Here is a 23947-nt window from a genome sequence, read left to right on the forward strand (position 1 = left end):
CTAGCTTAGTTCACCTAGTTAATTTCTAGATTGCAGTTTAGTTTTGTTCCTTAGTTGTTTATGTCATCTCCCCCTGTACTAAGTCTCCCTGGTTCATGCGTCATGTCTGCGTGGTTATGTTTAGGTCATGTCATGTCTAATCTCCATGTTTCCTGTTTTACTTTGAAAGTCTGTACTCAATGTCAGTGTATTTAGTTTCACTTATCCTGTCCTGTTGTTAGGTTCATGTGTGTCAGCTGTGCTCCCATGTGTGGCCACTTCCCCTGATCATCCCTCATGTGTATTTAGTCTCTGTGTTTCATACAGTCTGTGTCGCGTCGTCTGTGTTCCCACCCTCCATGTCCTCACGGCCAGTCTGTACAATCATCGTCATGGTTTTCTGAGTCTCCTTAGTTTATCAGTATCTGTTTCCAAGTTTAGTTTAGGTTCAGTTTAGTCACGGTGTTTCTGCTTTGTGTTGAGACCTGTCATCAGCCACAATAAAGGCTCGCTTTCAGTTTAAGTTTACTCCGGTCTACTCTCTTGTGTTCGCACCTGGGTCCACCACACACACCACCGCACGGTCTGTCCCCTCAGATTGTGATACATTTAGCTGCTGGTTACAGCCTTCAGTGTAAAGAGATGAATGACAGATGGTTGTATTTCTGTTGATCACTGTAGTTTTCAGCGTTCAGCTCCTCCAATGAAGCACAAACCATGTAATGTTCCCCCAGTAAACTCTGCAGCTAATGAAAGACCAAGTCTCAATTAATATAGTAAATATATGGTTAATGTGGATAATACGGTTAAAATAAACATTATGTGAGGTGATCTCTTTTCTACTCTCCGCACACATTCAACAAAAACCTAAAATGTTTGATTTTATGTTGAAGAGTAGACGTTAACGAGCTGTAAACATCTGCCCAATCAACTGTACCAGCCTGGCATTGTTTCTGAATGACTTCTTTGAAAATCATCTCAACATGCAGCTCAGACCAATTTCCCAGAAGCCACTTCAGCTGTCTCTCTCTTCCTCCTCTTCCCCACATCATACGGTGGTCAGGATTAGTTGACAGGCGCATCCTGACATGCGCTGCATCATGAGCAGCTCTCTAACTGCGACACACCATGAATAATGATTGTGGCATGTATTGATGATGCTAACTTGCGTGAGCACCAGAACAGTCGCCTACTGACAATTGCTCTCTCCCCCCCCTGCAGCCCCTGTTCGTGTGTGTATTCTTGCGGGAATGCGGTTTAGAATAAAAGCTTCTGTCTGTAGCTTCTCAATGACTTTAAAAGGCCAATGCACACACGGTCTCCAGCCTCGGAGTCGTTTCTAATGTACTAATGCATGCTAAAAGAACTATTTGGAGGAATGTGCTGTAGATTCTGATCTGAGCTTTGTCATTTGCTACTTGCAGCATTCTACCCTCCCTCTCACCTCTGTCTCTCAAAGTTATAAAGGCAGTGTGCTCCCGTCCCTCTGGTCTGCACAGATAACGAGCAGCTACACTCATCTGCTGACTTTCCTTCACCCAAAGCAACGCTTATCGTGCTTAAACACACTGCTCCTGTGAAACTAATTATTGTTGCGGCTTTCTGCTGCTGTGTCACTGGACCGGTAGCGTGGTCCAGTGACAGTATTTTCAGCCTGGGCTGTTCTCTTCTCTCTTGTCCTTTTGACTTCTCTCTGAGTCCCACACAGGTGACAATTCACATTTTATGATGATCAAATCACTGTGTCAAAGAGTCAGAGTCCCATAAAAACGGATCACATGCACAAGTAATTACCTTTTGTGGGTTGGAGGAAAATCTTCCAAGTGTTTCTCTGCTCTTACAGAAACCGAGCCCAAAGTGACACACCTTGCAACACACTACGAGAGAGAAACGGACACTTTTTCTTGCAGTTGGTCGTATGTTTGTAATAATATTTCAAATAAAATGAAATAATTTAAAAAATAAAAAAATCAATCCTTACTGTAAAATATTTGTTGTTAGATCTCCTTGACCAGTCGGCCCCTTGCTGCAGTGTGTGCCGATGAACTGTGTGGTCCTCCAGCTTCTTTCCAGTTAAATGCACAGAGCTTCACATACCTGTGATCATCAGTATACAGTACAATCAGCTGGGAACACCATACCTCATCAATATGTGCAGCAACCTGCTTATTATTCATTGATTTGTTGCTGACATTTGGCTGCTGTTGGACAATAACATCTGGAATTTCACTAGACCCCCACCCACCCTCCTGTTAGGGTTAGGGTTAGCTTTACCCGATGAACAGATGGCTTCACATCTGACTCTGGAATAATACTATGTTCATGTTCAACTCAGTGACTCCAAGGTGTCCAGGTCCTGTGCTGCAAAAACATGCCCAAATCATCACCCCTCCTCCACCATGTGGAGTCTTTGTGTTAGTATGGGGTGTTTATGCTAAATGTGGCACTGTGTATTATGGAGAAACATCTCCACTTTGGTCTCATCTGTCCAAAGGCTAATGCTCCAAAAGTCTCGTGGTTTGTTCAGATGCAACCTTGCAAAGCTACACCATGCTGTCACGTTCTTTTCAGAGAGAAGAGGCTTTCACCAGGAAACCCTTCCAAGCACGCCATACTTGTTCAGTGTTTTTCTATGTCTACTGTTATGATTTTTAACATTTAACATGCTAACTGAGGTCTGAGATATAGCTCTTTGGTATTTTGCAGTTTCTCTGAGCGTTACACAGCCTGACCTTGAGGTGAAATAATTTTCAAAGGTTTGCTCAATTTATTTTATTTGTCACAGAACGACATGTAAACAAACCCTAGAAGGAGATTGGCAGATACCACAAACAGCCTGTTTTCACACTAACAGTCATTGAAATCACATATTTTTATCTCCACATCGCCATTTGGTGTGAATATTATCTGAAGGCCCAAACCTCTGTAGTACTCTGATTAAAGTAAGAATTCAATAAGCCAAACAAATAAAGTTTATAAACTTTAAAAAAAGAGGAATGATTGCATATGTGTCTGCATTTTGTGTCTTTCTCTGTCCTTGTTCACTAGTTATTTTATTTTCCACTTTAAACTGCTATGATGCAAAGTAGTGCTGTTTTTGGACCAGAAACAATGTGGAAGTTAGGCTGAAGTGTGTAATATACTGCCATTATTATTAGTTAACACTAATTTGATTTATTCTGAGATCTGGAGAGCTGCAGTGATTCGAAGCCATACAGTTCACAGACAGAGCCTGTGACTGATCACTGTGCCGCTCTGTAGCTTCTGATTTAAATTGTTGTTATCTACAGTGTGTTTGTGTGCATCTACTTGACCGTAAGCTCATCCAGAAAGTTCCAGATAAATGTAAATATTCCTACAAATTGAGCCAGTCGCTTTTATTGAGAGGCCAATTACTCCTCCTCTCCATTTGGAGCCTATGTTGGCTTTAGCCAAGTTTAACTTTTAAAGTTTTTGGAGATTGATCAAATTTGTCAATAACCTTTTAGCTAATCAAAGGGTTTACATTCAGTTTCTGAATAAACTGAGTGTAATTATTTTTCTTGCTGCACAAGTGCACCCATTAATTGTCAGTTAAATCTAGTTAATGTGTGTTTGTGGCATTAGCTGCAATTAGTTTTGCAGAGTTAAATCATTAATCCAGCCACAATTTCAACATACTTCACTTTTATTTTCATTTTAAACACTTTGCAGTCTGACGACTGTTTGCAGATGGATATTATCAAAGGACTGCAAGTTCATTTATATGAAGTATCTGTAGGAGACCTGACTAACTTCGATATTTTCATTATAGTGTGCACATGCAGGAACAGTTCATGAGTTTATTTCAAGACATCACAGCATTTTGATACAATTCATGTGAGTAAGTGGAATGGTACTGAATTTTATCTACATCTAAATATTACATTTCTGCCACGGAAAAGAAGAATGATGAAAAAAATGCTGATGAGAAGTTTGAACTATTTTTAAAAAATGAAAAGTGGATGCAAATGTACAGCTTTGACAGTATCTCACTTTAGAATGACTTTTTTTGTGTGTTTCTAAATGTATTAATTTATTTCTTTCCATATTTCTATAAGATGGTGCTTAATTTCTGTTCTCTTTACCCTCACCTGCCACGTTGTTAGGTATACCTGCCCAGCTGTGTGTTAAAGCAAATATCTAAACAGCCAGTCACATGACAGCAATGCATTTAGGCATGTAGATTAGATGAAAGGTCATTCAATAAAACTGTAAGACCTGTTGAAGTTCAAACTGAGCATCAGCTTTCTGATGAAAGAAAGCTGATTTAAGTGACTTTTGGTGGTGGTGCAAGACATGCTGATCTGATCTACTGAAAATAAGAAAATACTGCCATTCACCAGAGGTCAAAGGAGACTGGTCAGAGTGCTTGGACCTGATAGTAAGTCAACAGTAACTACAACACTCCAAACCTTGAAGTAGAAGAGCCACAGCAGTAGAAGACTGCAGAAAGTGCCGTTCCTATCAGCTAAGAACAGGAAACTGAAGCTGCAATTCACATGTGCTCATCCTACTGTCTGCTGCTACATTCAGATGGTAGGGTAAGAACTTGGCATAAGTAACATGAAAGCATGGATCCACCCTGCCTTGTTTGAATAGCTCAGGCTGATGGTTGGGGTTCCCACCCATGTCCATCCCTTTATGATGAGAATCTACCCATCTTCCAGTATGATAACATACCATGTCACAGTGACTTGCAACATGGATGAGCAAACAACAAATCCGCACCAGCTGTGTGATGCTGTTGTGTAAATATGACCAAAATCTCTGAGCACCTTGTTGAATCTACAATAAGAATTAAGACAGCTGTGAAGGCTGACGGGGATTCAACCCAGTACTGGCAAGGCGTACCTAATAAAGCGTCTGTTGAGTGTATGAAACACTTATCTTGAGAATTTCACAATCTTTCTTTGCAAATGCACACCACACTCATGCAACAATTTGCATGCCTGTTTTCCTATATTATCAATTAAAAAGTAATGGAATCTACCTGAGTCCTGGCTTCCTGTTTAATACCAACATACTTCAATACTTTACAGGTGTGATCTTTTACTGGATAATAAAGCAGGTGAGGAAAACGTGCAATGGTATGTATTTGAAGTTGAAAAAGTGTTTGTTTACCTCAGAATGAGAAGGGTAGAAGCTCAGAGCTGGGAGACAGCTGCTCTTCCACACTAAACACAACAAAAGCTTACTGGGTCTCTGGAAAGTGCAGATAACTCAAGGCTGGAAAAATCACTTCCTACATGTTTATCCCTACAAACAGCTAAGAGGAGAGGACATGGAAGAGAAAGGATTGTGTCTTAATGTTGGGTAACACGGATCCTAATAACATACTATTTGAACTGGTGAATCATCACCATCAGGCTCCATGGTGGGCAATGACTGCATACATCTGTACTTTGTAGTGATAGTTTGGCTTGCTGAGCGGAGAAGGCCGATTGAAAACTGATGGATAATTTATATTATCGAGGTGAGGTAATTTCCAGGGGGAGTAGTAGTCCCTGTGCTTGGCTGGCCACCATGAATGATTAATACGTAAACATTATTCATAGCTTTCCCTCAATAATTTAGCTGGTTATTAATTCTGCCAACCGCCACACAGGTCGACAGGGGAGCTAAAGAAGAGGAGGATTTTCAGGCTGTGGCAAATGCAGACTTGAGGGACAGGAAAAAGATATCCTACTGTCCCTTCTTCAGTTCAGACTTACCCACTTTTGTTGTTTTGTTGTTTTTGGCACAGGAGTGTAGCGTGGTGGTTAAACATGCTGTTGACATTTTCAGTCCAGCGGTTTGAACTAATTAGCTGCTAATTAGCTTGCATCTGTGTTGTCCTTTGAGGGACACGTCTCTATGGTTTTTCCAGAAAAAGAGGCTTCAGAATGCAGCTGATCAGAGGTATAAAAGGCTGCTGGCAGAAATATAAGGAGATTGATTTTCCTGGCTAATGAGTGCAAGAAACATGCCCCGTCTCGGGCTGAGAGTTCGATTACACAGCTATTCTTAGTGATTTCTGTGCAATGCACAAGCAAGGAGTTGTGTCATATTACTAGATTCTTTTTTATATAAACTATCATCCTGCACTGTCATGCACATCCTTTTTTATAGCGCTGGAAGTGTCAATGTGGGAGTGCCTTAAAAGTGTACTCCTTCTAATGACCAGCAGGGGGCCAGCTCCTCTGGTTATGAACATGAGCCTACAACTCAGTTCATTTATGAACTCACAAAGCTTTTTCCTAATCTTCTTTAGATGCAGTAGAACATTGAACCATGTGCAGTTGGTGGATTGTAATGTAAATTCTCCACGGACAAGTCTGCATTGTAAGAAACAAACAAACAAACAATAAACAGGGAGACACGTGGATTTCTCATGGACCGTCTCCATTTAATGACGAAATTTACGTTATGCGACTCGCAGATGTGGAAAGGATAATAGAGGTTTTACTGAACAGTTTGCACAAAGGGGTCCACTGGGCCATGGGGAGGTGGCACTCTTGAAATGAGTGAACAAACACACCTCTCTAAATACAGTACGAGTACGATTTTGGGGTGGCTGTAGCTCAGGTGGCAGAGCAGGTCAGCCACTAATCAGAAGGTCGGTGGTTTGATCCCAGGCTGCCTCCTGGCTGCATGCCAAATATCCTTGGGCAAGATACTAACCCCATGTTTGCCTACTGGTGGTGGTCAGAGGGCCCGGTGGCGCCAGTGTCCGGCAGCCTCGCCTCTGTCAGTGCGCCCCAGGGCAGCTGTGGCTACAACGTAGCTTGCCATCGCCAGTGTGGGAATGACTGAATGTAGTGTGAAGCGCTTTGGGGTCCTTAGGGACTAGAAAAGCGCTATACAAATGCAGGCCATTTGTCCAAATTGAAATTGTGTCCTTTTATTTTTCTTTTAAAAAAAATCACTGCCCATGAAATGCCTGCACTATGCTAATGCACACTGATTGGCTTGTTACTGTACTGCAAACACTGTTCAGCTCGAAAGTATAATGAAAATATCACTTTTAAGAGATTCTGAAGCTTTTGGGTCTGAAAAAGTGAAGCCTATAGGAGGGTTCCTTAAAGCTACGTTATTTCTTATTGGTTGGAAAAACAAAGCAGCCTAAAGAAAAGTTAAACACCTAATTAATAGTGAATACTGAATCTATTCTTTTGCATGGACGGTCTGCAACATTACATGCTACCCCAGATCAAAAAGCCTTAAATGGAAGCAGGTTACATTGCCCACCCACCAACCCACCCAAGTCTGCACAATTACTAGCTTATTAATCACACTCAGTGAAGGTACAGCAACTGTTTTGTGTCCTATATGAGGGATACTCCACATAGTTTTCCTATATTTATACATGGCTTTACACGTGTTCTGAAATATTTATTTTAGTTAATAATGCCAATATTAAAGAGCAAGAAAGAAGAAATGCTCAATTATTGCGCTACAGTAACACACTTACATACTCACAATAACTTTGTACATTGGATTCAGTACAACTACTACAGACATTTTGCATTCTCTCCTCTATACATAACCTTTACATAGAGGTATTTCCATTCTATTATATGTAGGTAGTTGGTATATATTCTTATTCTTTGTATTTATATAGAGATGCATACATTAAATTTACTGAAAATACTATATATATTTTTTTCCAGATAAATAGATAGTAATGTTGAAAATCATAGAATGAGACTTATAAATGAAAACAGAGATACTTTCCAGTAAGTGATAGACATGACCTTCATTCATAGTCTTATAAAGTGAAGAAGACACTGATTGGACGTTCCTGTTTGCGTCAGAGAAAGGTGAGGGTGTAGCTTGTAACCATATTTCTACCGTACCTCCTAATTAAGAGACCCTTCAGTACTCACAGATGTGATACTACTCTGGGCCTTCTCACTTCATTATTGAGCTCAGAAAAAATTTCCCTAATGAGCTACTTTGAAGTCGTCTTCAATACAGCATGATGTTCATTTGGTAAATTATTTACCCCATGTAGGGTAAACTAGATGATAAAGCACAGTATGTTATACGGTGCGACTGCCTTGTGATTCATAAATCACTACCACACGACCATAAAGGCTGGACGCTGTTTACAGTGTGAACGTGCCTGATTGTTGACGTCAGGGTATGGTAGCTTACGACTTCAAACCAACAGCTACGTTCAGCAAAACCAAAGCTCCATTCAGACTAAAATGTAAGGCTTGTGCTGTATTTTTATGACATGCTGTACAGAGTTGTGCTGGTATTGAATGTTATGTTACCATCACTAAGCATGTAGTCTTTAATAAAAATCAGAAATCATTTGTCTTTTGTGCTGCTAAACTTGCTTGAATGGGAATGTTGATGAGAAATTATTGACAGTTTTTGGTCTAAAGGAAAATTTATTTCCAAGGAAAAATTCAGATTAAAATGAGCAAAGTGAGTCTGACTCATTTACTCTGGAGTATTAGAGCTCAGTAAAGGAATGGTTTGTATCGTCCTTTCAAGGCCTCTCAGCCACTGAGTATTCAAAGCAAGGATGCTCAGACATGGCACAGACTGCTTTTTTTCTGTTTTGTTTTTTTTACTCTTATACAGTGGGGCAAAAAAGTATTTAGTCAGCCACCGATTGTGCAAGTTCCCCCACCTAAAATGATGACAGAGGTCAGTAATTTGCACCAGAGGTACACTTCAACTGTGAGAGACAGAATGTGAAAAAAAAATCCATGAATCCACATGGTAGGATTTGTAAAGAATTTATTCGTAAATCAGGGTGGAAAATAAGTATTTGGTCAATAACAAAAATACAACTCAATACTTTGTAACATAACCTTTGTTGGCAATAACAGAGGTCAAACGTTTACTATAGGTCTTTACCAGGTTTGCACACACAGTAGCTGGTATTTTGGCCCATTCCTCCATGCAGATCTTCTCGAGAGCAGTGATGTTTTGGGGCTGTCACCGAGCAACACGGACTTTCAACTCCCGCCACAGATTTTCTATGGGGTTGAGGTCTGGAGACTGGCTAGGCCACTCCAGGACTTTCAAATGCTTCTTACGGAGCCACTCCTTTGTTGCCCGGGCGGTGTGTTTTGGATCATTGTCATGTTGGAAGACCCAGCCTCGTTTCATCTTCAAAGTTCTCACTGATGGAAGGAGGTTTTGGCTCAAAATCTCACGATACATGGCCCCATTCATTCTGTCCTTAACACGGATCAGTCGTCCTGTCCCCTTGGCAGAAAAACAGCCCCATAGCATGATGTTTCCACCCCCATGCTTCACAGTAGGTATGGTGTTCTTGGGATGCAACTCAGTATTCTTCTTCCTCCAAACACGACGAGTTGAGTTTATACCAAAAAGTTCTACTTTGGTTTCATCTGACCACATGACATTCTCCCAATCCTCTGCTGTATCATCCATGTGCTCTCTGGCAAACTTCAGACGGGCCTGGACATGCACTGGCTTCAGCAGCGGAACACGTCTGGCACTGCGGGATTTGATTCCCTGCCGTTGTAGTGTGTTACTGATGGTGACCTTTGTTACTTTGGTCCCAGCTCTCTGCAGGTCATTCACCAGGTCCCCCCGTGTGGTTCTGGGATCTTTGCTCACCGTTCTCATGATCATTTTGACCCCACGGGATGAGATCTTGCGTGGAGCCCCAGATCGAGGGAGATTATCAGTGGTCTTGTATGTCTTCCATTTTCTGATGATTGCTCCCACAGTTGATTTTTTCACACCAAGCTGCTTGCCTATTGTAGATTCACTCTTCCCAGTCTGGTGCAGGTCTACAATACTTTTCCTGGTGTCCTTCGAAAGCTCTTTGGTCTTGGCCATGGCGGAGTTTGGAGTCTGACTGTTTGAGGCTGTGGACAGGTGTCTTTTATACAGATGATGAGTTCAAACAGGTGCCATTCATACAGGTAACGAGTGGGGGACAGAAAAGCTTCTTACAGAAGACGTTACAGGTCTGTGAGAGCCAGAGATTTTCCTTGTTTGAGGTGACCAAATACTTATTTTCCACCCTAATTTACGAATAAATTCTTTACAAATCCTACCATGTGGATTCATGGATTTTTTTTTCACATTCTGTCTCTCACAGTTGAAGTGTACCTCTGGTGCAAATTACTGACCTCTGTCATCATTTTAAGTGGGGTAACTTGCACAATCGGTGGCTGACTAAATACTTTTTTGCCCCACTGTAGCAGACACAGCATAAAAACACATCACATATTAACAAGGTTAAACAACTTGATTTTCACTAAGGCATTGTTTAATAGTCTCATCCTCAGAGACTGCCACAGTTTTCTGAGTCGCTTAAATGCATTTCTCAAAACCTTTCACCCTTTTCTAAGAAGCGTAAACACAACCTAATATCCTCAAAACCTTTGATTCCTCTGGGAAAAACAAACAAACAATCTTATCAAAATACTTTTATTTGTGCTCAACACTACTGTGCAATCTTTACACACTTCATCAAAAAGGGAAAACACAATATTCACCGAGATAGACACCAAGACTTAGGCTTAAAGGTTTTAGTAATGTAGTGAAAGAATGAGGAAATATCTGTAATACTGTAGTATGTGAACTCACCAACCACTTTATTAGGCACACCTGTTTACCTGCTCATTAACACAGGTTAACTGAATCAGAATGGGAAAGAAATGCGACTTGATCGCTTTTGAAGTTGTTGGATGTCGATGCTAGTGTAACAGCAGTCTGGCAAGGAAGGAGCAGATACAGCAGGCGTGTGGTGTGGAGGTTAGCTGGATAACTTGAAGCCAGTCAGTCAATCGAACAACAGACCTTTATTTGACATTAGCAACATAAGACCATACAAGCCAGGTCTCCGCGGCTCTACTCGGTCCGTACATACATGTACGGAGATCAGTAGTCGCTGGCATCAGCCCGTTACAATGGTGAGGTCTCTCTGAACAGACACATGAGCAGCATGTAATGGCTGCCACTATACTTACACACCCACTAGGAGACTCCCCCCAACTACTACAACCTTGAAGCAGATGAGCTTCAGCAGCAGAAGACCACACTAGGTGACGTTCCTGTCGGTTATGAACAGGAAACGGAGGCTACAGTTCACACTGGCTAACCAAAACTGGACAAAAGAAGATTAAAACATTGCCTGATCTGATGAGTTTCAATTTCTGCTGCAACATTCAGATGATAGGGCAGAATTTGTAAGGTGTAAACAACATGGACGCATTCATCCATTCTGCCTCTCATCAGCAGTTCAGGATGCTGCTCATAATGTGATGGTATGGAGGGATATTTTCTTGGCCCATTTTAAGCCTCTTTTAATTCAGCATTGCTTAAATCCCACAGCCTTTCTGGGTATTGTTGGTCAGCGAATCTCAATCCAACTGGCAGAATGAGATATTCATATCATGGATGTGCTGCAGACAAATCTGCAGCAACTATGATACAATCATATCAAGCTAAACCAAAATCTTTGAGGAGTGTTTCCAGCACCTTGTTGAATCTATGCCACAAAGCATTAAAGCACCTTGGGAGGCTGAAGGGAGTCCAACCCAGTAACAATCATGCTATAAATGGTCCAAAGGTGTTTCAATGAGTTTTTAGAGTAAATGAGCTCTGCGACTTGTATCGTAACTTGGGTTTGATAAAAAAGCTTTTATTCACCTAACTGATTAAAGACATTTGATTTGATTCATAGAAAGAGAAGAAAACAACAAAATGCTGTCCCATGGCCACTGCCTATTTGGTTATTTATCAGACAGTGCCCTGTTTTGACATTTAGGATACAAACACACCTTAAGAACTTGCTCTGGAAAACATTTACTTTCTGTGGGAAAGAGAAAAAGTTTGACTCTTCGTCACAAGAATAATGCCAAATCATGATTTAAAGCGTAGAATAAATGGACCAGCACTTTGACAGCACTTCACTTTTCTCAGCACTCAGAGTGTGAGTGTGTACAATAGAAAAGGGCACAGAATAAAGCACTGTGTGAATGAGTAGTAAAGTATCTTTGGTAAAAAGCTAGGTTTTTGAGGGGTAAAGAACACTCTAAAGGAAGCACTGGCAGAAATTCTGGGTTCAGTATCTGGCTCAAGGACACTTTGTCCTATCACATGTTAGCCAGTAGGATACCTGTATGTAGGAAATATCTACAAACTGGCTTATACTGTAAACAATTCCAATCACCACTTTATTTAACCTGCAGGAGATTGAGACAGCTCCAGTAATAAATTTTACTGCCACAGAGGAAATTAATTCATGAGAAGCAGGGAGGAAATTGACTGTTACTGATGATGAGCTCAGAAAGACTGTCTGAAAATGCTGACCCACCCTATGTGGAACACCTAAGCCCTCCAAAAACCTTGGGGAAAGAGCCTGCAGTACCAGCTATTAAAAATCAACCCGAAGGAGCAGTTATCACTTTCTGAAGATTTTCTCATAAGATGCAAAATTACCTGCCTGATCATATGACCTCTTCAGGGGAGTCCCGGCTTCCCAACCAACAAATTGGGAAAGTCTGCAGCCCGATTAAGATGAGTGGTTTATTATTATTATTATGGCCAGTTAATTTGGTTGCGTTTTGGTGGTTTGGGGAATCTTTAAATCAGTGGAAGGTTTTAAATAGTTTGCTCATTTGGTCAGGCTCCAGTTTATTCAAAACGAATTAGTGCAAGTCTAGACTCTCGAGGTGCACAAAAACTACCCTTCTGAGACCCTGGCTTTTTATTAACACAGTTTCCTCTCATTGCTGAAATCTTGTTTCTTGGCTCCATCTTTTTAAAAATCTCTCAAGATATCATTCTCAGTATAAAGACTCTGCTCATCATACAAACACCAGACCTACAAGGCAGAAGATGGCTTTAAGCAGATCCTGTCATTCAGATAATGAGGCCGATTACATCCAACCTACATCATGCTTGATTTTATAACATATATTCTAAACTCACTCAAGCTGATCTATTATTTTCTACATAACTCACCTGCAAAGGTGAGTTATGAACCTTCCTTTACAGACACATTTAGACACCACAACCACCCATTTGAAGTGTAACTATCTTTTCAACTTTACCAAAATTTAAGAGGAGGTACTTAGCAGGTGTAAAAATTACACTATTTAACAGCCAGCTGCTTCAAATCAAATGGGCTTGATTAACTGGTCATCAGCAAGTCTGAGCAGCTCTGTAAAAGCAGAAGCTTTGGCAGTTTGCTGGTCTGGAGCATTCAGGTGTGTTTTCAAACACCTGAATGCTTGTTTGTGCTGCTGGAGAATTTTTAAAATGATGTAACTTGATAAATTTGGCTTGGATTGCAGTGCAGACTGTTTAGTTTTAGTGTCCCTGTCTGTTACTTGGATCTGTGCATTGAACCAGACAGTTATGAATGCAGCTTGCTATGATGCCATTGCAGCTACATCTATTATTTTACACCATCAGTGATCTCCGCTACTGCTCACCAAGATCCCTCAGCATGCTTTCCATCGATCTTCTGATTTCTTAATGAGATTCTGTGAATAGACAGAAGGGAAAAAAAAGGTACATCTCTGCAAGAAAATTTCTGATATTTTGGATATGAATATTTTGTGAACTTGTAAAATAATGACCTCTCTAAAACAAACTAGAATGTGCACACAACACACAAATAGGGGGCTTTTCATGGTCTGATCATGAATTTGGGAGCTTGTTTCTCTTGCTGCTGATCAACACAGGTTTAGTTGCATGTGGGACTTCAGCTGGATGGCATATAAAGAACCTGGTTTGAGGTTCAGTCCAGGAATGTGTGGGATTATGGACGGTGGAGGGAATTGCATGTTTTGATAGTGAAGCAGTATAACAGATAAAAAACGTGAACTCTTGGGAGTGTTCTGGAAAGGTAGGCGCTCTGACCAGAAGGTCCATTCTTTTACATGCCTTCAGTAGCTGCCAAAATGTTCCCCTCCTTCCCTTTCTTCTTTTGCTTTCCTTTAAAGCGAACTGGACCAGACTTCAGATCAGTCACAGAGCCAACACATCATTACCAGGAGATGCCTCGCTTCTCTGTGCAAAATGAGCTGCTCTTGCCACACATTTGAAGTTGTCCAAGTTTCCCTAAACAACATTGATTGACTTTTAACTGACTTTGCACTAGGCTTGTTATCAGCCTGGATGTGCTGACTTCAGCTCACATCCTTCATGTAACAACCTAGCTCTCTCCGCTCCTGCATTAGCACTTTAAAGCACGTCAGCTGGCTGCCAGGGCAATTACTGCCACAGATACGATGATTTCACATGAAAACTTTCCCCAATCATAGACAGAAAATGAGGCTGGAATTTTAAAATGAAGGAACTAATGATGGAGCTGGAAAGATTTGTAGGACTGAGGAGGGAAAAAATGCAGAAGAAAAAATACTGAAGACATTAGAACAAAAATATCGGCCAGGATGAATCTGTTATCTGTGCCGTTTTCTTCAACCTTGTACTTTGTGCTGACCTACATTTCCTGTTGGTTTGCCTGGGAGGACTTGGCTTTGTTTTCAGGGTTGCTTCTCTCCGTCTGGACATTTCAAACAAAAAAGGCATTATCTAAACAAAGCCATATGCTGCGCTGAGCCCCCTCTTTCTCCATCATGTAAGCACTGCTAATTCAGTCGTCAGAGGATGAGAAGAGTGATTACTGACAGCGTTTGCTCTTGTAGCGTTTCATCAAATATACAGTGCAAATAATCAAAATAACTGTAAAGTATTAAAGAGCCAATCTGCACGGTTGTTGCAGTGTTTTTGTTATTGTTTCTACAGCTTGACTCTTATTTTGAAGTACTAACCATGATTTCCCACATAAAAAAGAATGCACTCACAATGTCAAAAAGTATTTGAAATAAAGACACAATTATATCAGACCAAAATACCCAGACAGAAAATGGCAATAATACTCCAAATGCCAAATTCAACCAGTCAGTTTTCTAAACTCATCTGGAAGAGAAAACACACACACACACACACACACACACACACACACACACACACACACACACTTACACTTTGATTTTATTTATTTTAAATGAGACTAATTGTAGGTTTTGTTTACAGGCTGTCTTAAACTTCATGTTTTTTTTGCACCACCACATTCACAGAACAGACCCCAGACAGGTTGCCAGTCTGTTGCAGGGCTAACACAGAGACAGACAACAATTTGCGCTCATATTCACACCTATAGGCAATTTAGAAACACCATTCAACCTAACCCACCGAACTGCAGGTTTTTGGACTGTTTGAGGAAGCCGAAGAACCCACGCAGGTACATTTCTTCTTCATTCTCCTTTATACATGTCAAAGAAATGAATTTTAAACACACTTCTTAAAGTGAAAAAGATTTTTAAAAATTAATCTGGTTTTGAAGAAACCTGCAGCCAAAACTCTAAGGACGGATCTAATGACTGAAACTGGCTGAGGACATTATGTGACCTGAACAGATCAACAGTGACTTCTAAGATCAGTTCCTAATTTAGAAACTGCTCTCACGTCCCAGGGCACATTAATATTAATTTTTCTCTGGTCACGGAGAAACCTGTAAACTTAAAATCTGTGCTCTATTTTTCAATCTAAATTAGAACCAAACCATTAGACTCAATGAATGGTAGTTGAACATCCTAATGGAGAAATTAGACTTTTTAATTAATCGTTTTAATCCGTTAAAATGTCCTTGTTGTAAAAACAAAGTTTAAGGGAAGAAAGTTTTCTTTTTTTTTACTTTTAATCAACCTCTGAATTTCAAGAACTTGTCTGTGTGAAGTTTATCCCACACATTTAATCTACATTTAACAAGAAATGAAATGTCAGAGCTCGTAGTGATAACAGAGACTAACTGCCTAACAACACCGGGGCTAGCTCACATACTAGTCTTTACCAAGTCTGGTCTTACCTGTTCAGTCGATGTTTGTTAACATTAATCATAAGACTTAAGTTTGGTTGCATCAACCCAACTTCAGTCTAGTTTTAACTGGGTTGATTTAGGTTATTTGTCTTGTTATCTTGTTATGATATCATTTATAAATTCAAGAGGATAAAAGTGAATAAAAAGTTATGTGTGTTAGAGACAGTGACAACACACCTGTAAGCAATCCTGCAATCACTCACCTGCACCTGGAGTTTTCACTCAGTTGTTGCAGTGTCTACTTGCAGTGCTGGGGTCCGTTCTTAGTACCTCGCTTACTACATCCAAGATCAAATCATCGCGCCAACTTTGAGCTCGCTATTCCGGTTCTCCGAACACACCTGTTGTTGACGATTAGTATAGGTGGATGAAGTAATGTGAGATCACTTGGTGGCTTAACAGGGGCTACGCATCGATAGTAGAAACATTGATCGGCAACCCTTTGATTGGTCGGCGAAAATGTCGAAGGAGCGCGCTCAGTATTTTTCGGCAGCAGAGCAAGAACTCTTGAGGGATTTCAGGAGTTTCAGAGTTTAATTAAAACGCAAGGGAACACTGCAAAGGCTGCAAAAGCAAGGAGAGAGGGCTGGCAGAAAGTTGCTGACAAATTAAACTCGTAAGTAATTTAATAATAATAATAATGGATTGGATTTATATAGCGCTTTTCAAGGCACCCAAAGCGCTTTACAATGTCACTATTCATTCACTCTCACATTCACACACTGGTGGAAGCAGCTACGGTTGGAGCCACAGCTCCCCTGCGGCAGACTGACAGAAGCCAGGCTGCCATATCGCGCCATCGGCCCCTCTGGCCAACACCAGTAGGCGGTAGGGTAAATTTATTATATTATATTACATTATATCCTCTTTCACATTAGAGCCACAACAGGACCCACTTGGACATGGGAACAAGTAAAAGTGAAATATAAGAATATTCTACAGAATGGTAATATTTATCACTTATATTGCTTTTAGTCTCTTGAAAAGAGACCCTGAAATAATCTGTTTGTTTGTTTATCACAGCAACCAAGAAAAGGGCAGAGCAAAAAAAGACAGGTGGTGGTCCTGCACGCCCTCGTCAACAAGTTGGTTAAGTAAATAATACCCTCACGGGAAAATCGATATCTCTCTATGAGCACACTGTCACGCTGAGCTAAAGGATCCTGTCTATCCCGCAATATACGCTGAATTCTGAGGACTCTCCTTATCAATCTTGCACCTTCCGCAATGGGTGGCTCGCGTATACGGACAGGACATGGCTGCTACAGACTTCCCAAATCCACCTTGGCTTTTATAGCCGTGGTCTCTCATCTTGATTACACAAAGTAATTTACTATTACAACTCTAAAATATGAATTACATCTGAAATAATCAAATACATGAAATAGAATGATTAATAGTACATTTCCCTTTTTTTAGGAAATGACCTGTATGTATCTGTATGAAATCAATAAAAGAATCAAATACTGCATTATCTTTAGTTACATTGATAATATTTATTTATGGTAAAACAGTGGTAAAATATCGCTGTTGCTTTCGTGTAAATGAAGCGGACATACCTGAGTGGCCGCGATCTAATCTTGTTTACATAAAGTAAACCTGCTCCCGAGCAGGTTTACGCTTACCGATCTGTTGCTATGACAGCAAGTCCCGGATGAGCTTCGGAGAACCGAACGATCCAAGATCACGCGAAATCGTCAACAATCAAATCCAGCTAACTTACTTAGCGAGGTACGAAGAACGGACCCCTGCTTGTGCTTTTTGTTTTGGTTCATTGTTTATGGACTCACCATTGTCTCCTTTTGTGCAAATGATTCTCTCATGCTTGCATCTGTAGAGGGAAACCCTGTGGAGAAAAATCTAGACCTACCTGCCCGCTCTCTGGAACTCTTAGAGAAAAAATCCCCACTCTTGTGCAATCGACTGTTTTCTGTGTTAATTGCAATGAACCTGTTAAACATTTTTTCCTGCGTCTAACATTTGTGATCAGATTTTTTCTTTTTTACAAACCTTAACAACCAGAGTAAAAATATTTGTAGAGTCATAAGGCAAGCACAATCAGGAAGCATTCAGCTGGGAAAGGATTGTTCTAACTTGGGAACTCTTCACTTTTGAAACAATGTAAAGAAAAAGCAGAAAGATCTGAGCCAGGTAAAGGTTTGTTTTTCTTGATTTACCAGTAATAAATTTAAAATGAAGCCAACTAGCTGGCATCCTCCCCTGAAAACACCAGCATGCACAGATGTAATTTTGGATGTATCTATGATTTTTACTGGTTGGATTAACGTTAAGGCTGGATTGCAGACCAGCTGCAGAGTTATGATCTGACATAACCTGCAAATCAAGTGACAGCTCATAGGTAAGTTAAGATAGATCTCAGAATTCTTCATCACTGTATATGTGCAACTTTCTGGTTCTTTTGTGTTGTTGTGAAACCTATATGTGACATTTTAATGAACTGTACAGAAAATATATCATCCCTCCTTTTAAATAGGCATACCAATTCCACATGAAGAAGGCTGCTGATGCCTGAACAGCTGGGCAACTAGTATGTGTGACTTTGAACAGTGAGCTATGACAGATTTAGCTAGAGGACACCAGAACACACACTGGATTTCCATTTACAGGGTCAATACACAGTTACTAGAAAAGATAAAGGCCAAGGATGCATGCAATCAAAAATAAAAAAAACCCTCATGTAGCTCCTTTTAAATTCCGTTGCTTTCATTCAAATACTGTTCTTTTCATTCAAATACTGTTCTTTTCATTCAAATACTGTTCTTTTCATTCAAATTCTGTTCTTTTCATTCAAATTCTTTTGTTTTCATTCTAATTCTTTTCTTTTCATTTTAATTCCGTTGTTTTCATTCAAATTCCGGTGCTTTCATTCTATTTTTTTTTTGTTTTCATTCAAATTCTCTTCTTTTCATTCAAATTCCCGTGCTTTCATTCTAATGCTTTTGTTTTCATTCAAATTCGTTCTTTTCATTCAAATTGTTCTTTTCATTCAATTCCGTTGTTTTCATTCAAATTCGATTCTTCTCATTCTAATTCTGTTCTTTTCATTTTAATTCCGTTGTTTTCATTCAAATTCTCTTTTCATTCTAATTCTTTTTTTCATTCAAATTTGTCTTTCATTCTAATTGTTGTTTTCATTCAAATTACGTTCTTTTCATTCAAATTCCATTCCAAGACAAAATTTAGACAATTTTATTTTCTCTGTAGCCTTAAAACAACTAGGGAAGGCACCTTTCGCAATCTGAACTCCTACAGTCAGAAAGAATGTAATGTTCTGATGTAGCAATAATGTGAACACTAATTAGCACAATCACCAAAAGAGCTGTTTGGGAGAGGTAGTGGTGTAACTCAGAGCTCTTTGAGATGATGACACATCATCCTCAGACCTCATGAAGATTATTAGAAATAAATTCCCACTGGAAGTTCAACTTATTGTGTGTTCATGGATACCTTAACCAACTTCTTAGGTGGAACTAAACAGCTAAATCACTTTTTGTTTTTTGCTGCAAGCCGTTTTAGACACACTTCCACTGGCCTTATTTGCATGCTGCACTTTAAAACCAAGTGATTTGATTTGTATTCTGGTTCATTTTTCTTTGTGTTGAATGCAGGATAAACCAACTTCAGTGCAAATTTCTCTCCTCTGAGTGGCCAAAAATCAACAAATGAGCTTGAATTGGGACCAAAACATTAACAGTCTGATATAAACTAACGTCATTAGAGCAGGGCGATATGACCAAAAATATTTATCACGATATACATTTGAAAATTTGCGATAACGATATAACTGACGATATAATTGACACTAGACAAAATACTTTACAACTCCACAACTTTATTAGTGCAAAAAACATCAATGTATTTTCACTTAAACAAGCAGCTGTTTTTTATGTGCATTAAAGTTATATAAAAACGTAACAGTGCAAATTCCTTGCTGACAGTTTAACCAAAAGGCATTTCCAGTGGAAATTGGCCGACATATCCTCAGCATAACCATGTATAATATCCACAAAACTTAAAAAGAGGTTATACACACACAATACGGTAATATTATGTTGAAGCACAGTACGTATCACTCCGCGAGGCTGCCTACGATAGCCGTAATGCTCCGACAATCCATCAAGCGGTGCAGGTTCGTAGCTTAGCAAAGTCCATCACATACAACGAGTAGTCTGACGATTACGAGCCCGTTGACATAAATCGTTTCTCATAAATCAATACCAGAATTCATACATAAGGCACACGGGATTATAAGGGGCACTGTCGATTTTCAGAAAAATCAAAGGATTGATTTTAAGTGTGCTGTATTTTCCAAACAACACGGTAATAACGACGGCCCGCTAGCATGCTCTACCAAAAATAGTGCTTTGTTGTGTATCTGACGGACGAAAGCTAAACCAGTTCCACACCACTGAAGTTGCAGCATTTTTACAAACCAATTCTCGTTCATCCGTTTCAGTTAACGATCCACTTTCGCTCTTCTCCTTCTGCGTCGCCGCCATGTTTTTTCCGGCATGTGCGTATGTAAACATAGGCACTGCGCATGCGCGTTTTAACCATATTCTATCGCGATATTTCATTTTCCTATCGTTGCCCAAAATTACACCGGTATTACCGTGAACGGTATGACATAGCCCAGCCCTACTGGTCATAGTTCATAGTAGTTGATCTTCAGGTGACCAAAGAAAAAACACCCAAACATAATCCCTTTAGAAAAAGATGAGGTTTGCTGATAACTTGGTATGCTTGTGAGAAGTAAAGTAAAAAAAGACCTCTGCATAAATGCCCTCAGCAGATGAGGGTGTCATTGAACGCTTGGCAGCAAGGCCAGCTTTGCATTGTAATTTCACTGAGCCTCTTGAGTCTTCGGCACACCAGAGGAGACAACTGCCAATTCCGAGTGCCTCGCCTCTCTCCTGTGATGGATGAGCCCGTCTCGTTCTCTCACCTTGGTTGTGTAATTGAGGCTTTAGTTGTATCACAACCACATGCTTGCAGTCATAAAGTAAAAAAAGTCACCTGTCCTGCACTTAAAGCCTTGCAGCACTTCACACAAACAGTTGTTTGGAGGACATTTGATATACGTTGATAATGTTCACTCACAATGACAATGATACAATTATAAAATCATCATCTTTAACACACAGCTGAAGCATTTATTAAAACAGAAAAGTCAAATAAATTCTCCAGAGTGGACTGCAGTCTCAAAGCCAGTTTTTAATTTGGCATCATTCTGCAAAAAAAAAAACCTTGGCATGTGACTTTGTTATGGTATTATAATCAAATTTACTTCAGTTTCTGAGGGAATACTGTAAAGTAATAATCCAACCTCAAAGTCAAATTACTTTGATAGAAGTTTATTTTGAAAGTTTTACACGTAATCACTTGAAATGTCCATTAATACTTAAGGTATAGATTATAGATCTATGTTGTTTTTTTTTTCTACAAAAACTCCAAAATACAAATTCAGTGCTGATGAATACTGAAGCTGATCCCCCTCATTTAAATCTTCACTATCATTATAAACAGGATTTTGGTAGTGCTTTAACCATCTGTTGTGATCGAGACTAAGCTGAGATGCAGATGTTAATTTATTGGTCTTTCCGTGGTCATAGCCTCACATATAGTCCTAAGCTCTGGGTAGTGACCAAAAGAATTTGATCAAAGGGTGCCTGAGCTCAGCCTTAGTGATAAGCCAAAGAGCTCAGTCAATTAGCAGAAGCACAGAGTAGAGCAGCTGCTGCTCTACATCTAAAACTAGATGGCCTCGTGCATGCATCCTTGGTTAGGCATGTCCAACCAGAAGGAGATCCCAGGGCAGGCCCAGGATATGCTGAAGAGATGCTAAATCTAACCTTCACATTCCAATGAATGCATCAGAGAACAAGTTGGTGTTCAGTATCTTGCCCAAGGATATTTGGCATGCAGACTGGAGCAGCCAGCAATCGAACCACCAAGCTTTCGATTGGTAGATGACCAATCTCTGGCTTGGGATCAACTCGGTGTCCCTCCAGCAGTGCTAGAGGAGGCGGCCAGGGAGTGGGAGGTCTGAGAAGCTCTTTTTCTTTCAAGCCACATAGAGACTGCATGAGTGATGGACAATAAAAATTAGTGGTAAGGTGAACCCCCCCCCCCCCCAAAAAAAAACAAAACAAACATTTAATGCATGATTAATTGAATAAAATTAAAAATTTTTGTTCCCAAAAGACAACAAAGTCCACCCCCCAAAAAAACAACCACAACAAAAAGCAGTTTCCTGAGCTCTTTTTTTTGTAACATCTTATCACTTTCAAGTTATCCACTTCTTGACTCATCATTTTTGGAGTCCTCATCCTCCCACAAGTGTCATCAGAACCAACATACTGTGCAGCTGTTGCGGCCTTTCACAGTTTTAAAATAGAACTGTAATGATAACGCCTGTATCGAGCCAATCAGTGTAATGCTTCTGAATGCAACAGCACAGTGCCAATGTGGCTCATCCAAAAATTAATCAACATTTTGTGAGTGGTGCCGGCTTTCATCCGCTGAGGCCAAAATATCTGCAAAGCTTTTACCGAAGAGCCAGCTGATCATTATAAATAGAGCTGAGGGGCGACGATGTTCAGCTTTCCAATGTGGTGCTTGGTATGTGGATGCTGTGAACATGATATAAATTACAGTTAGAAATTGTACATTTATAACTCTCCATCTGTCTGCTAATGCATTCAGCACAGGCATAGATTCATGCTTGCTGCAGTGTGCACACGATTAAACTGAGTATATGTTGATTCAAATTGAGTTTGAAGGCTCAGAGTATTTGTGCCTGTGTCAAACACATCTCGCCTGATAGCTGAACGCTTAATATTTCATATGTAACACAGCCTGGCGATCAGTGAACTCAAACTGCAATATATATGAACAAACACGCAGCAAGGACCAGAGCGAAATGGTGGAGCTGCTCTGTTGAACACAAGACGTTTGGCTGGATAAGGAGCAGAGGACCACTTGGCACCGTGACTATATTTGTCTCTCTGTCTCCCTTCACTGTGCTCAGGAACGAGTAAGGATGACATGAAGTTTTTATGGTATAGTGTGTGACAGTAGAGCAATGAAAAACCCTTAATGCTCAAGACTGTGTCACCCCTGTTGTTACAGTGGCCAGTTTTGTGTTTTGTAACTGTACTTGAATGATGGCAGAGCTAACATACAGCAGGTCAGATGAAGGCTTATTTGTGGAAATTAATCCATAATTTAACCTCATAACAGGCGGTGTCACAGTTGTGGGTCAGTTATTGTAAACTCTGAAGTCCATTTAAACTATAGTTACATTCCCACAGGTAATAATCATATAGAACACTGTGCAAAAGACACCATTCTTTTCTTTAGAGTATGTTATGAAAACAGGAAATTGGTGCAGTTTTATTGAAAAGTGAAAACATAAATGGAAATATGGTACGAAAGGCAAACATCGGGTTCATACAATCTAACAAGCTTTAAAGTCAATATTTGGTATGACCACCAACTCTCTTCGGCAGCTTTCTTGTCATTTCTGTTTAAGTAGTCGTGTTTTTTTCTCTGCAGGTTTGAAGGCCATTTTGAGGCACTGCTATCTTTGGTAGAATAAAACAAAACAAAAAAATGATTACGGTTTTTAAAAATGTAACTTCTTTTCAGTAAGACACTGATTCTTGTTCTCAAACTTGAGCAGGTGGCGGTGGTGCCCTTGGTGGTGGAGGGAACGTGTGCTTTGATGAGATGATCAGTAATAATGTTTGCAATATTTAATAAGAGAGAACAGCATGTATGAGATAGACAGATGGGCAGAAATGAGAAGCGAGTGATGTGAACAGCAGATCTAGTTCTTCTTTGCCACTAATAATGTATGGAATTTAAGATTTCTGTCTACTGGGACGTTTAGACACGTTCATTTTCTATTTGTTAAAGAAAACTCTTTGATTTATCCTTGCTGATGTTCTGTCATCCCACACGGTTTGAATGTTTTATTCTGCTGCCTTATTCAGTCTCTTAAGGGAAGCAGAAGGCCATGTCTCATGGACATCATGATTTATTTGCCAA

This window comes from Haplochromis burtoni, unplaced genomic scaffold (genome assembly GCF_018398535.1).
Source record: "Haplochromis burtoni strain Fernald_Lab_line unplaced genomic scaffold, NCSU_Asbu1 Contig_17, whole genome shotgun sequence".
NCBI classification, from domain to species: domain Eukaryota; kingdom Metazoa; phylum Chordata; class Actinopteri; order Cichliformes; family Cichlidae; genus Haplochromis; species Haplochromis burtoni.